This window comes from Haplochromis burtoni, unplaced genomic scaffold (assembly GCF_018398535.1).
Source record: "Haplochromis burtoni strain Fernald_Lab_line unplaced genomic scaffold, NCSU_Asbu1 Contig_16, whole genome shotgun sequence".
Taxonomy (NCBI): domain Eukaryota; kingdom Metazoa; phylum Chordata; class Actinopteri; order Cichliformes; family Cichlidae; genus Haplochromis; species Haplochromis burtoni.
Genome location: NW_024582377.1, coordinates 3,879,625 through 3,892,429, shown reverse-complemented (window position 1 = coordinate 3,892,429; position 12,805 = coordinate 3,879,625). Strand labels below are relative to the sequence as shown.

Sequence of the window (12,805 nt, the reverse complement as noted above, 5' to 3'; positions counted from 1 at the left end):
GTGTTCAAAGTTAAATTGGGCACATAGAACCAGGCTGAATAACAACATCCTGCATTCATCAAGAATCTTATATGGAATTGCATCGTACTATATCACTGTCATCAGGTAGGGAAAATGTTGAGGGGCTGCTGCTGCTCAGATTGTAGGGTAGTCACATTTATACCTTCTCCAGAATACTGTATGTACTGTGGCCACAAGTTTGTATCTATCGTGGTGGGGATCCAGAATCCTTCACTTATTATTTATTCCCAGTGCTATAATAATAAAGTAATAAGAACAAAACAATAAAGTAATAAATAATAAATACAAAGTTAATAAAAGGACAGAGAATGTTTTGTTGCGTTGTTGTACAGTGCACACACAGCACGCTCATTTGTTTTAGTTCGTCGCTCTTTGCAAACATGTTCCTGGCTCATAACCAGCCTGCTCTGCCGTCAAGGGTGAGCATTGGTTAATGGTCATCCTGTGACTGATGCAAGCCAAATCATTTCATTTAGCCAAGTGTTACGTGCCAAGAGATGTGGCTTTGCTTTTGGTGTTCTTTTTATCTTTCAGGTGTCAAGCCTCCACCTGTTGGCCAGTTCAAAGTTGATTGGCATGTGTTTATTGGCTGGTCTGGGCACAGTTGGCCAATCACAAGTGAAAGGATACGAAATTTGAAGAGACCAGCACTGAGTGTTTTTATGTTGTGAAGTTTTTTTATTTTTATTTTGTAAAAGATAGGAGGTAAATCCAGGTGAGTCAGATTCCTTTTGTTTGGCTTTCAATGAGACAAAGTTATTGTGTTGCCATTCTCCTATAACTCCCAGTTAACATAAATGGTCACCAAAAAAATAACAATAGGTACAAAGACATCATACCTTTTTTAGAAGCCGCTGACAGCCACCTTCTTGAAATGCTTTGAGACGCACTGTAAACATTAACATGTTGCTAGTCTGTAAAGAATTCTTAAGATATGAGCAATAAATGATCGAAACTGTGAATATGTGTTTGAATGGCCTTTGGACTTGGAGGAGGAAACTGGTCCTCTTCTTTCCTGCACAACATCTTCCAACCACTTTTTTTGCGTTTGATTTTGTGGTCATTTTCTTTTCTGACATTGGACGGCATTCAAGGAGGGAAACCAGGCTTTTTGTGACTGTAGCTTCCCTTTTTACTTTTTGCCATCCCTTGTTTGATGTTAATGCTGTTTTTATTGTTTTTTATTTTATTTTATAGTTTGTAAATAAATCCAAATTCTTGAGTCTTACTGTATTTTAGAATGCCTTTCTGAGGGTTGTAGTCACATACAAATGAATTTTACTAAGATATTACTAGAATATATTACTATAATAAATTTACAGTTACTGTCAAATTTTCACACAGTGGTCATTTTAAGGTTTTAATGATTGACTGCAACAATGAAATGACTGTAAATAGTAAATAGTCATTGTGTGACTGCAATATTTAGTCAGTTAAATCTTTTAATAAGTTAAATCTTGCTTCTGAAGGTTCGACAATGCCTTTTAACTTGGTCAAGGCTTGTTAACATCTTGTTAGTGATTATCAAAAGCACTTAATTAAGAATAAGATAGTCAAAGGAGCTCAGTGACGATTTGAGAAGAACTGCTGCTTTACACAAATTGGGACGGCCTCTTGGAGCCATTTTTAAACAACTACATATTCCAAAATACCGTAATCAGTTCAAACATGCTGGAACTGGTGTGTGTGTGTGTGGGGAGAAGAGTGTTGAGCTCACAGAGAGAAAGCAACAGTTCCTGTATGGTATTTACGATAATTATACACAACTTGGTGCACACCTTTCATTATCTGTATGTAGTGATGGCCAAATGAAGCTTTCCGAAGCACTGAAGCTTGTATGGAAAAACGGTTCATTACTCGAAGCTTTTCAACACAGTCCTCTCTGGTGACATCTGGTGGTGAAAAATTTGAAGAGCAGCTTGAATCTGCAAAATAAAACGGACTGCTCAATTATCGCTTCTCACTCAAGAGTGGAGTTCTCTCTGATATTGGGCCACCGTTCCGTTGCTTTGAACATGTAATTGGTTTTGTTTTCTCGATTGGGGGGCTGAAAAAAATGTAATGCGTATCTGCGTAATACATTTTGATCAATAAACTTTCCCCATTTAAACATGCACTATGGTGTGGCCTTTCTTTGCTCATAACTCCTTGATGTTGGTAAATACAATAAGTGAGCAATATATATAATATACATATGAGAATGCACAGCACATTATGGAGTATGCCCCTGCTGTGAAGTCCTGCCTCCATCTACTTGTCGTTTAATCACTGGACAGCTGGACAGGTTCATACAAAATATTAGATTAGGCCAATTCCTATACATATTTTTGACCTAGGGGTGGGATTGATTGTGAACTGGAAAGGGAAAATGCTTAGGGGGCTGAGTACGGCTGCATCGTCACTGATTTGTAGAATCATTTTGATTCGATACAGGATCCGATTCAATTTGATTGGAATCTGGAAAGTTTTGCCTCAGTCAGAAATATTACAATTCTGGTCATGTATCAGTATATATCCATAATTTCGTATCTATTAAAAGAAAGCTGACACATGTGAGACTTAATTAGAGATGTAAACAGAGAGTTATGAAACCTGCAGCTGCAGAAGCCAGCGAAAAAAAAAGAGGCAAACACAGCGCGGACCCGACGACACACCAAAATCTGATTCTGACGCGTCGGGTCCGCGCTCTGTGTTTACGTTTGTATGCAGAATCCGTAAACCTGCTCCCAGTTACTGTTTTAGCTGTATGGTGTTTGACGACATGTTGTGAGGTTTAACCTGAGATGCTGGCGTTTCAGGCATAATAACGTTAATTTACAAATCGACACAGGATTGTAATGAATCAATATCACTTTATTCAATTTAGCATGGATTGTAATCAGAAAGGCGATAATCAAAACCCACCCCTAATCAAGAACTTGCAAAGTAAAAACATGATCTATGTAAGGTAGCCCTTTTGTTATTTACATTTAAAAAGAGGATTAGTGTTACTGTGCGCTGGCTGAGTCTGTTTCTTTTCTTAGAAATAGTTTCTCCTGCCCTGGAGAAAATCCACTTGCATGGAACAGAAGAGGCTGTGGAGTGCAGGAACTACACTGCAAGCTGGTAGATATGCAGGTATTCCTGGGTCCTGCAGACTATCACCTAAAAACAATAAACAAAATGATTTTCTAAACTGTAGCAATGTAATGTACGTATAGTGTCAAATACATTTTTGTAGTCTTCATCAGCTTTAATTCACATGGAAGTGTTCCTACAGTCATATGCTGTAATGATATTTACATTATGAAAACATGATTTTGGACATTTCAAGTTTTTCACTTCGGCAGATAAAATGAATTGAGCAAAATCAACTCAAAATATTCCCACACGCCAGAACGTCCTCTCTTCCTCGCTGGCTCCATATCTGTCAGTGGAATGATCACCTCGTCGCTCTCTGTCACCATCAACACACTCCACGAATCCCGTGGATGATTCACTTCCTTATATCCGTTTGAATCAGGTACCGAAGCAGTTACGTGCGTAATGAAGCTTCGGACGTCACTGGTCACGTGACTTTTGCCAAACGAAGCAAGCCTCGACACAGTGCTTCTGAACCAGTGTGTTGTTTTTTTCGACACACGCTCCGGAGCGTCAGCTTCAAGCGGGCCATCACTATCTGTATGCATCCATACAAAACTAGATCTGATGTCTTGCATCGTGCAAGCTGCTGGCTGGTGTGTTACGAGACAAAAGAATGTCGCCTGATATGTTTCATGATAGGTGAGAAAGAGTTTTGCAGGTTGCAGCCAAAACTTTTACAAATTTAAACGAGTTATTTATTTTCTGGGACATATCTGCATCTGATACTTTGTTAAAAAAATCAATCTCATAGCTTTTCAATGCCATACAGAAACACATCAGAGCTGCATACTTAAACGGAGTGAAGTTCGACTCATGCTACATCTTGGTATGTCTGCTCGATGTGAACAGGCACAAACTTGAATCACTTACATCAGCTCTAAAGGTGCAGTCTTTAAAGTATTGTTTAAAACAATAAATGAATGTCTGTAAATAAATTGTGTAAATGTCTGTAAATCGATTGTGTAATGGTGCCTAATGCTGTTTGGAGAGCCCCATTGTGAATGTTTGCCTAGACCCCAAACAGATTATCAAATCCTCACTGAACTGGGGTGTATATATCAAAATCTTGTAATCTTGTGTGTGTAAGATGTAAACATGTTGCCCAATAGGAATCGCCATAAGGAAGCTGGAAGAAGGAGGCCTCCATGAAGCAGCAAAAGGTAAAAAGAAGTCATCCCATATAGAGAAACTTCCAAAACTGGTCTTAAGATTGTTTTTTATATTTAATACTGCCATAACAATTTATGTTTGTCTTAAAGCATGTTGGCATTGATGCCCTTTTATATTGATTATCCCATTTTTCAATATCTGCGGAAGCTATGCAGAACTTCCTTCACTTAAGGCACTTTGTATTTCTTAGTCATGTCGTTTTAGTCATCAGCAAATGGTTAATGGTTATTGTAAAAGCTTTTATGTTTTGAATAAATGTTCTGCTGTGGGCTCTGCTAGAAACTCATGTTTAAATGAACAAATTACACATTGTTTTTTATTTTAGTTTATTAAAGACATTTTTATCTCTTAAAAATGACCACAGAATAATGATTCATTATTTATTAGGGAGGTGGTGCTTTTCCTTTCCCTTGTTCTTGGCCTTTTCCATGTCCATGTCCATGTTCTTGGCCTTTTCCTTTCCCTTGTTCTTGGCCTTTTCCATGTCCATGTCCATGTTCTTGGCCTTTTCCCTGTTAACAACCATGAGAAAAAAATGAAAATGCTTCTTGAAACTCACTTTGCAGCAACCTCAAAATTGTTTGCCGTGGTTGGATACCAAGCTTGTTTTTTATGGGAATCGGTGATCTCTTGTGAATTGGCACGCCCCACAAATCTCACCCTCACAAATTATGGCATGTGCCAAATATGAGGTCACAACTGCTTCCGTGATTTGTTTTGGCATTTTGTGCCTTTGAGATTTTATGCACAGCATGGCCAGCACAGATGTGTTGAAGACGGAGTGCCCATTTCTGCTAGTTTTTACTGCTATTTAAATTGTATCTAAGTAAGGGGGTTCAGGGCTACAGAGAGAAATGTGACAACAACTTGCAAAGATACTCAGACAAAAGCAGTTTTGTCTGAGCAGTGACACTCAAACTCCTCTGCAGCATTTAATGCGTGAAATGGAAACCTAGCCCTGGCAACAAAACTAAACTTAACAGATTTATTTTGTGTGACTTGTGAAATATTTTATATAGAAACCAAAAAGATTCAAATGAGAAGAATCGACTTACTTTGTAAGAGAAAATTTGAATTTACCATTTCAGAGGGAATAAAGTAATTAAAAAAAGGCATCCCAACCATAGGAAGAGAAAATGTCAAAATAGCATCAACCAGTAAAGCAAAACAGCGGAAAGTACACAAGTGAAAGTTTTCTTTCACAATCTGATCCTTTTCCCGGAGCTGGCTTTTTAGAGAGGAAGATTGCTTCGTTAGAACAAGTTTGTTATGCTGTTTGTCACAGGTGTGAAAAAATGGAAGCCAAAAGAATTCACTCACCTGGGCTTTGGCTGTATTTGGAAAAGCAAAAAAATCAAAATTGGTAACTTAAAAAATAGTAGACATAATAACAGAAATACTAGACATAACATAAGAAGCAGAAGACTTAATATAAAGCAAATGTGTTAAATAATTTTGCAGAACGACAGTATAGACAATGCTGCCTCTCAGAGAGAGCTGACGTTATGTTAAATAAAGAGCACACTGTTCTTAAATCAAACACTGAAATGATTTTGAACAAGAATTCAACATATAGCTGCATTTGCACATCTGTCTAATTGCAGAGTAGAAAAGTGCAAATAAAACATTGAGCTGTGCACAAGTGCAGTGAACATACATGCAGCAGTAGCACATAGTTTTTCAGCCTAATTACTACATGTCAGTGATCTCGATATAAACAGATATCTGAATCAGAGACTTACGGTCACTCATTTTGTCTTGTTTACAAGTGCAGTGAAAAGTTCTCACCTGGAAAAGACAAAAGTAGAAGAAAATTAAGTGTTAAACTTTTACTGCAATCAATCATCACAAGCAATCAACAATGCCAGTTACATACCCGATGCAGTAAGCAGAGTAATTTGTGTCTGACGTCTGTTTTCAGAGCTGTATTTATAGGGCAGAGTTTGAGATGAAGAATGAGGATGTTTTAGTGTGGGGCAGGGTGTAACCTGAAAATTACAGGTCAGCTTTTGTTCTGCTCCAAAACACCAAACCTGTCGGATACAACCACCGTCTCTGCACCAAATGTGCTGCAGAGAAAACAACTCCAAATCCAGTTCAAACTTTTTTATTAGAATACTTACATGGTAGTTTTCTTAATATTATGGTGTTGTTTTTATCTGCAAATGGTCAGTATAGATAGCATTTATTTCTATTTCTGCTTTGTAAAAGGCACAACTTTTAAGTAAAATGTCATTTTCTTAGACTTAGAGCAAGACCTTAGTCCTAAAGACTAACTAAAGGGCCTCACAAAGACAGCAAAACAAAAATTGTGGTGTGTGTGCAGTTGTTTGAAAAAGCCTCGGGCCAGCCTTCATTATAATTTGCTTTCAAGAAGCCAGACGTTCTTGGAAGCGGTCTTGAGCAATAGTGATCCAGGCTTTCTGACTCTGTCTTTTTCTTCTTTTTTTTAATTTTGAAGATTAGCTTATTTTTCCTCTAATTTTCAGACTCATTTTAAGAAGAATATTTTGTAGTTTGTTAGGCCACTTAACACTATGAATTATTCAAGCATAGCAAAGGTAGTTAAGGGATTATCTGGTCTTATGTCTACACACAACAGCCACACCAAAACCTTTACAGGCAACCTACAAAACTCCCCAACAAAAAACAAAACAAAAATCCCGTTCATGTATTTATTTTATATATTACATCTCACTGTTTGCATATTTAAGTTTACCATTCCCATCCTATACACGTCCTTATCAAGAAACATGTTCCTTCTCTTGTGTCTTTATGTTTCAGTTTTTCTTCTTTCTTTTATTTATATTATTTACTGTGTATGCTGTTAGGACTCTTAATTACTGCAACAATAAGGTGATTTTTCAAAGAGTTATCAAATTTATCATATAACGGCGCTGTTTGCCGTTTGACCCTAAAATTGAGAAAACTGGAAAATGGGTGGACAAAACAATAAATGTCAGGCCTGATACTATCCACACCACAACAGTATTTGAAAGTCATGTCTTTAAAATGTTGTAAAGAAATAAGCAATTAAGAGATGCATCTGGTCCTTCAATCAATCCTTCTAACATTCACTGAAGTCTCATAAAGCCTCATGAAATGGTCTCAGTGTAAAGTTGGCTGTTACACAGCTAATTTTAAGGAAGGGAAACAGGGAGAAAAGGCTGGGGTGTGTCCCAAATTACTCAAGAACGTGCCTGAAAATCAGTGGCAACAGGTCTTACTGAGTGATGAATCCAAATTTGAAATATGTTGTTCAAATCATAATCAATATATAAGAGAGGAGGACAGGAGGGAGGTACATGTGGTCTTGGTGGATTTTCTTTCTTTCTTTTTTTTTTTTTTACTTATATACAGTATTTGTATGTATCATTGCATGTTTAAATAAGTCACCCAACATGTTTACCATTTTCCTAGGGAAATATAATTTATAGCCTGTCAAGATTTTTGCACAGCACTATTAGTGTGCCACTCCCAGTACACACAAGATGTGTTGTGGCCTGAAAAAACATCCAGAACTGAAGCTAGAAAACTGGTTTTGTGTCTCTCTGTCTCACTCCTCCTTCAAGCCACTGCAGCTAATTAAATGGGATGTTTTAAACCTGTTTTTTGTTATTTGTTTTGGTTTTGATAGATGTGACCAATCTATTTTCCGTTGCTGGGTTGGGTTCGAGTGATGTCACCAAATCCTACAGTTTAAATGACTTATTTTCTTTTTGTGCGGCCAACTGACTTTTCTTTGGTTATTCGGTGTTGATGTTGGTTTGTGGGTTGTTCATTTTTTGTTTATCAACAGTGAAAAAAAGAAGAAGAAGTAGGTTTGACTGATTTTAGTTATTTTAGACAGCTTTTGTGGAAAGCCCTTCTGATTATATTCATTAATGAATATTCAGTACAGTACTGTATGCCCAACACTTCTTTAGATGCTCCTTTTCACTTTCCAAAGTGCATTGGTTCTTTCTCATAATCTGGAATTAATAATGTCTAAACCATCTGAGTACAGTGAGACAGGGTAGTGATTGAAAAGTTCTCGTCTAGTCTTGGGAGTGCAAAAAGAATTGCCAAAACACGTTGCTTTGTCCATTCTTGTTCATAATTCCACCCTCAATCTCTGGTTTGTTACATCCCTGGTGTGAAACATCACATCAGGTGATTCAAATAGACAAATATCTCGTGACTTAGGTGATGTCAGAAGAGTTTTGAACAACACACCCAAAGTTCTTAGAAATCTAAGCGATCTGTTCTCGAATGTTCTAGCCTGTGGGCATGTCTGTTCCATCGCAACATGCAGGAACTTGAGTGTTTGATGCAAACATCTTACTGCCCTGAAAATGTTACAATACTTGGTTCAGGTGAAAAAACAACAACAACAAAAAACGTTAATGAAAACCTCAAATAAAATTTAATGTATTGACATCCCAGTACTGTTTTTTTTCTCCAGAAGAAAAAGCAGTGAAACATCTGTAGAGGACTACTGTCAGTGAAAACAAATGATGAAATAAACACATGAAAGTGGAAATAAGACAAAAGCACACGAAAACTGAACGACTCTTAAAAATGCAGTTGTTTATATTTATTTTATCAATGATAATAGTAATTTATATTTCTTTATTATTTATTTTGTTCTTTATATTTATAAATGTTTGTTTTCCCAATACTTTTCATAGCGTGCTTGGTTTTTCTTTACCTTAAATATTTCTCATCAAAAAGTGTTTTGGTTGAATAACCTGCATCTCATTTCTTTTGATATGACAGGTCATATGGAATGAGCTTTAAGACCTCAAGAGTCTACGATACATATTGATTTTGATTATATATAGAAAAGCGCATCTGAAATGTAAAAGTGAGGTCTGAGGTCAAACTATAGTGTGATATTTACAAGCCCCATTAAGCAGTATCATTTCCTAAATGTTGCCAATGCAGGGGTCCAAAGCAATGCAACTTTTAAAATCCCCATGTATCATTCTCTATACGCCTTTATGTTATCAATCCAGCTTTGTATAGCAATATCATCACTTTGACCTTCATATTACTCTATTGACCTTGAAAGAGAGGTCACAGGTCAAATGTGGCATTATATTTTAAATCTTTACATGGCACTTTAGATATGCTGACTATGCATACCACACAATTTACTTTGAAATAATTAACTCGGCGTCTCGTCTCTTGATGCATGACTCGTGTTGATGATGATTTGGCTCCACCTGGTGGACCCGACACCAAATTGCAGCCTGTCTCTGCTTTAAGCCATGATTACGATGAGTAGTGCTGCTGGTTTTCCGTCTGTTTTGTTCAAGACGAATCACTGGAATTTTCAGGGAAGTCTTTGGAGTCAGGTTTATTTACCTTCATCTTATCTTAGGCTATCAAAGAGTCCCATGATGCTTTAAGCTAAGTGGTTAAATGTTGCATTTAAAGTCTTAAACCTGTGTCCCTACATGTGCAAACTGAACTTTAGACACGGGAATTATAACCGAGTGCTTTCATTGATCACTGAGTCTAATTTAGGCACAGCATCTATAAACCGCTCCTGATTCATTTAATGTTTATTCATTTTAGCTTAGGCCGTTCCACACATTTTTGCATTTTTATCATTATCAAAGGCTTGTCTCTGGTCTGATATTGATAACAGCTTGCAATTAGTCTTCCTTTCAGTAATAACAATATTGAACAAGAATCCAACGAATTAATACACTCAGTTTATTTATATAATTGAAGAGTCCTCTTCACATATAATTATGGAGTTCCACAGGGTTCAGTGCTAGGACCAATTGTGCTTACATTATATATGCTTTCCATAGGCAGCATCATTAGAAGACATAGCATACATTTACACTGCTATGCAGATGACACCCAGCTCTATCTGTCCATGAAGCCAGATAACACACACCAATTAGTTAAACTGCAGGAATGTCTTAAAGACATAAAGACCTGGATGGCCGCTAACTTTCTGCTTCTTAATTCAGATCAAACTGAGGTTATTGTACTCGGCCCTGAAAATCTTAGAAATATGGTATCTAACCAGATTCTTACTCTGGATGGCATTACCTTGGCCTCCAGTAACACTGTGAGGAACCTTGGAGTCATTTTTGACCAGGACATGTCCTTCAACGCACATATTAAACAAATATGTAAGACTGCTTTCTTCCATTTGTGCAACATCTCTAAAGTTAGAAATATCCTGTCTCAGAGTGACGCTGAAAAACTAGTTCATGCATTTATTACTTCCAGGCTGGACGACTGTAATTCATTATTATCAGGATGTCCAAAAAACTCGCTGAAAAGCCTTCAGCTGATCCAAAATGCTGCAGCAAGAGTCCTGACAGGGACTAGAAAGAGAGAGCAGATTTCTCCTGTTTTGGCTTCCTGTTAAATCCAGAATTCAAAATCCTGCTCCTCACATACAAGGTCTTAAATAATCAGGCCCCATCTTATCTTAATGACCTTGTAGTACCATATCACCCTATTAGAGCACTTCGCTCTCGCTCTGCAGGCCTACTTGTTGTTCCTAGAGTATTTAAAAGTAGAATGGGAGGCAGAGCCTTCAGTTTTCAGGCCCCTCTTCTGTGGAACCAGCTTCCAGTTTGGATTCAGGAGACAGACACTATCTCTACTTTTAAGATCAGGCTTCAAACTTTCCTTTTTGCTAAAGCATATAGTTAGGGCTGGACCAGGTGACCCTGAATCCTCCCTTAGTTATGCTGCAGTTATGCGCAAGGCTGCCACGGCTGCCTTGCGCCTGGACCCAGCCCAGCTCCCAGCGCTGACATAGGTTCAAGGTTCTTTATTTGTCACATGCATAGTTATACAAGTATAACACACAGTGAAATGTAGCCTGACACGCTCCTCGACATGTGCAAAAATTGGGGGGGGGGGTAGAGGAAGAACATTATATATATTCTATATATATCTCTATATATATATCTATATCTATCGTCATCTCTCTCTCTCTCCTCTCTCTCTCTCTCTCTCTCTCTCTCTCTCTCTCTCTCTCTCTCTCTCTCTCTCTCTCTCTCTCTCTCTCTCTCTCTCTCTCTCTCTCTCTTCTCTCTCTCTCTCTCTCGCTCTCTCTATATATCTCTATCTATCTATCTATATCTATCTATCTATCTATCTCTCTCTCTATCTATATATATATGCGACCTCCCTGAACAGGGTCCAGTAACCATCACAGTGGCAGATATCCAAGAAAGGGTCTCCAGTATGAAGAGTTGGACAGCACCAGGGCCCGACATGGTTCACGCCTACTGGCTAAAGAAGCTGACTGCACTCCACGAGCGTCTGGCAGCACAAATGAACCAGCTGCTAGTTAACGAGAGACACCCGGAATGGCTAACCGAAGGTCGGACGGTCCTGATCCCCAAGGACCCCAAGAAGGGACCGGTCCCCTCCAACTACCGACCAATAACCTGCCTCAGTACTACATGGAAGCTCCTGTCAGGCATCATATCGGCTAAGATGAACAGGCACATGGGTCAATACATGAGCGGGACACAGAAAGGAATTGGCAAGAATACCAGAGGCGCAAAACACCAGCTACTGGTAGACAGAACAGTCAGCCGAGACTGCAAGACCAGACTGACCAACCTGTGCACTGCCTGTTAGCTGTTGCTGTTCTGTGAGTCTATTGTGCAAGTGGTGTGATATGCCCATGTAGAAAGGACGGCACTGCAACGCTGGACTTGCCCTTACTCTGGGCTCCCTCTTTATTCTGGCAACTGGTACAAAGAAAACAGCACACAGTCTTCATTAACAATGTGCAAAGCAACTGCAACATTCAGTTCACCAGCTTGGGAGTTTTTTTCCTTTTTCTTTCCAAACATAACACTTAACAAATGACTAAGATATATTTATACAACACAACATCAACAAAGTCTTTCTTTTAAAAGTTCTAGCTGAAACCAAACCTGTGATCGTATAGTAGCAATATTATTTATTTATTTTTCTCCTTTTTCCTAACCAACAATAACATATAAAAACAGCTTTTCTATTATAAAACAATCATCATTGTTCATCATTTTTTTGTCAAAATTGACAACAGTATCGCTCACTAGCACCTACCACCAGCTTGGGAGTTTTTTTCCTTTGCTGAGGCATGCGCTGTGCAGCAATTTGGAACCTTAACAGTTGCAGTTGCTGTGTTTGTCCACCAGGTGGCTCCAACTATTCACAAAGCACATCAATTTTGAGGAAATTCATTAAGCTATTTTCTAACTCTGTTACACTGGATTGATTACAAGAAGGCCTATGACTCAATGCCCCACAGCTGGATACTGGAATGCCTAGAATTGTACAAGATCAATGGGACCCTAAGAGCCTTCATCAGGAACTCAATGGGGATGTGGCGTACAACACTAGAGGCCAACTCCAAGCCCATAGCACAAGTCACCATCAAGTGCGGGATCTACCAAGGAGATGCTCTGTCCCCACTGCTGTTCTGCATAGGCCTGAACCCCCTCAGTGAGATCATTAACAAGACTGGCTACGG

At 38.4% G+C, this 12,805-nt stretch overlaps 2 long non-coding RNA genes across 2 annotated transcripts; one reads left to right on the top strand and one right to left on the bottom strand.

Annotated features, from left to right (window-relative positions):
- Positions 1 to 1,911: 1,911 nt before the first annotated feature.
- LOC106633078 lies at positions 1,912 to 4,798 on the top strand. The gene is made up of 2 exons (XR_006054072.1): positions 1,912 to 3,783; positions 3,914 to 4,798. It is a non-coding gene; the product is annotated as an uncharacterized LOC106633078 (long non-coding RNA).
- Positions 4,624 to 6,278, bottom strand: LOC102302085. The gene is made up of 4 exons (XR_315458.3): positions 6,191 to 6,278; positions 6,057 to 6,102; positions 5,635 to 5,645; positions 4,624 to 4,826 (listed from the first exon to the last, which is right to left on the bottom strand). It is a non-coding gene; the product is annotated as an uncharacterized LOC102302085 (long non-coding RNA).
- Positions 6,279 to 12,805: the final 6,527 nt, after the last annotated feature.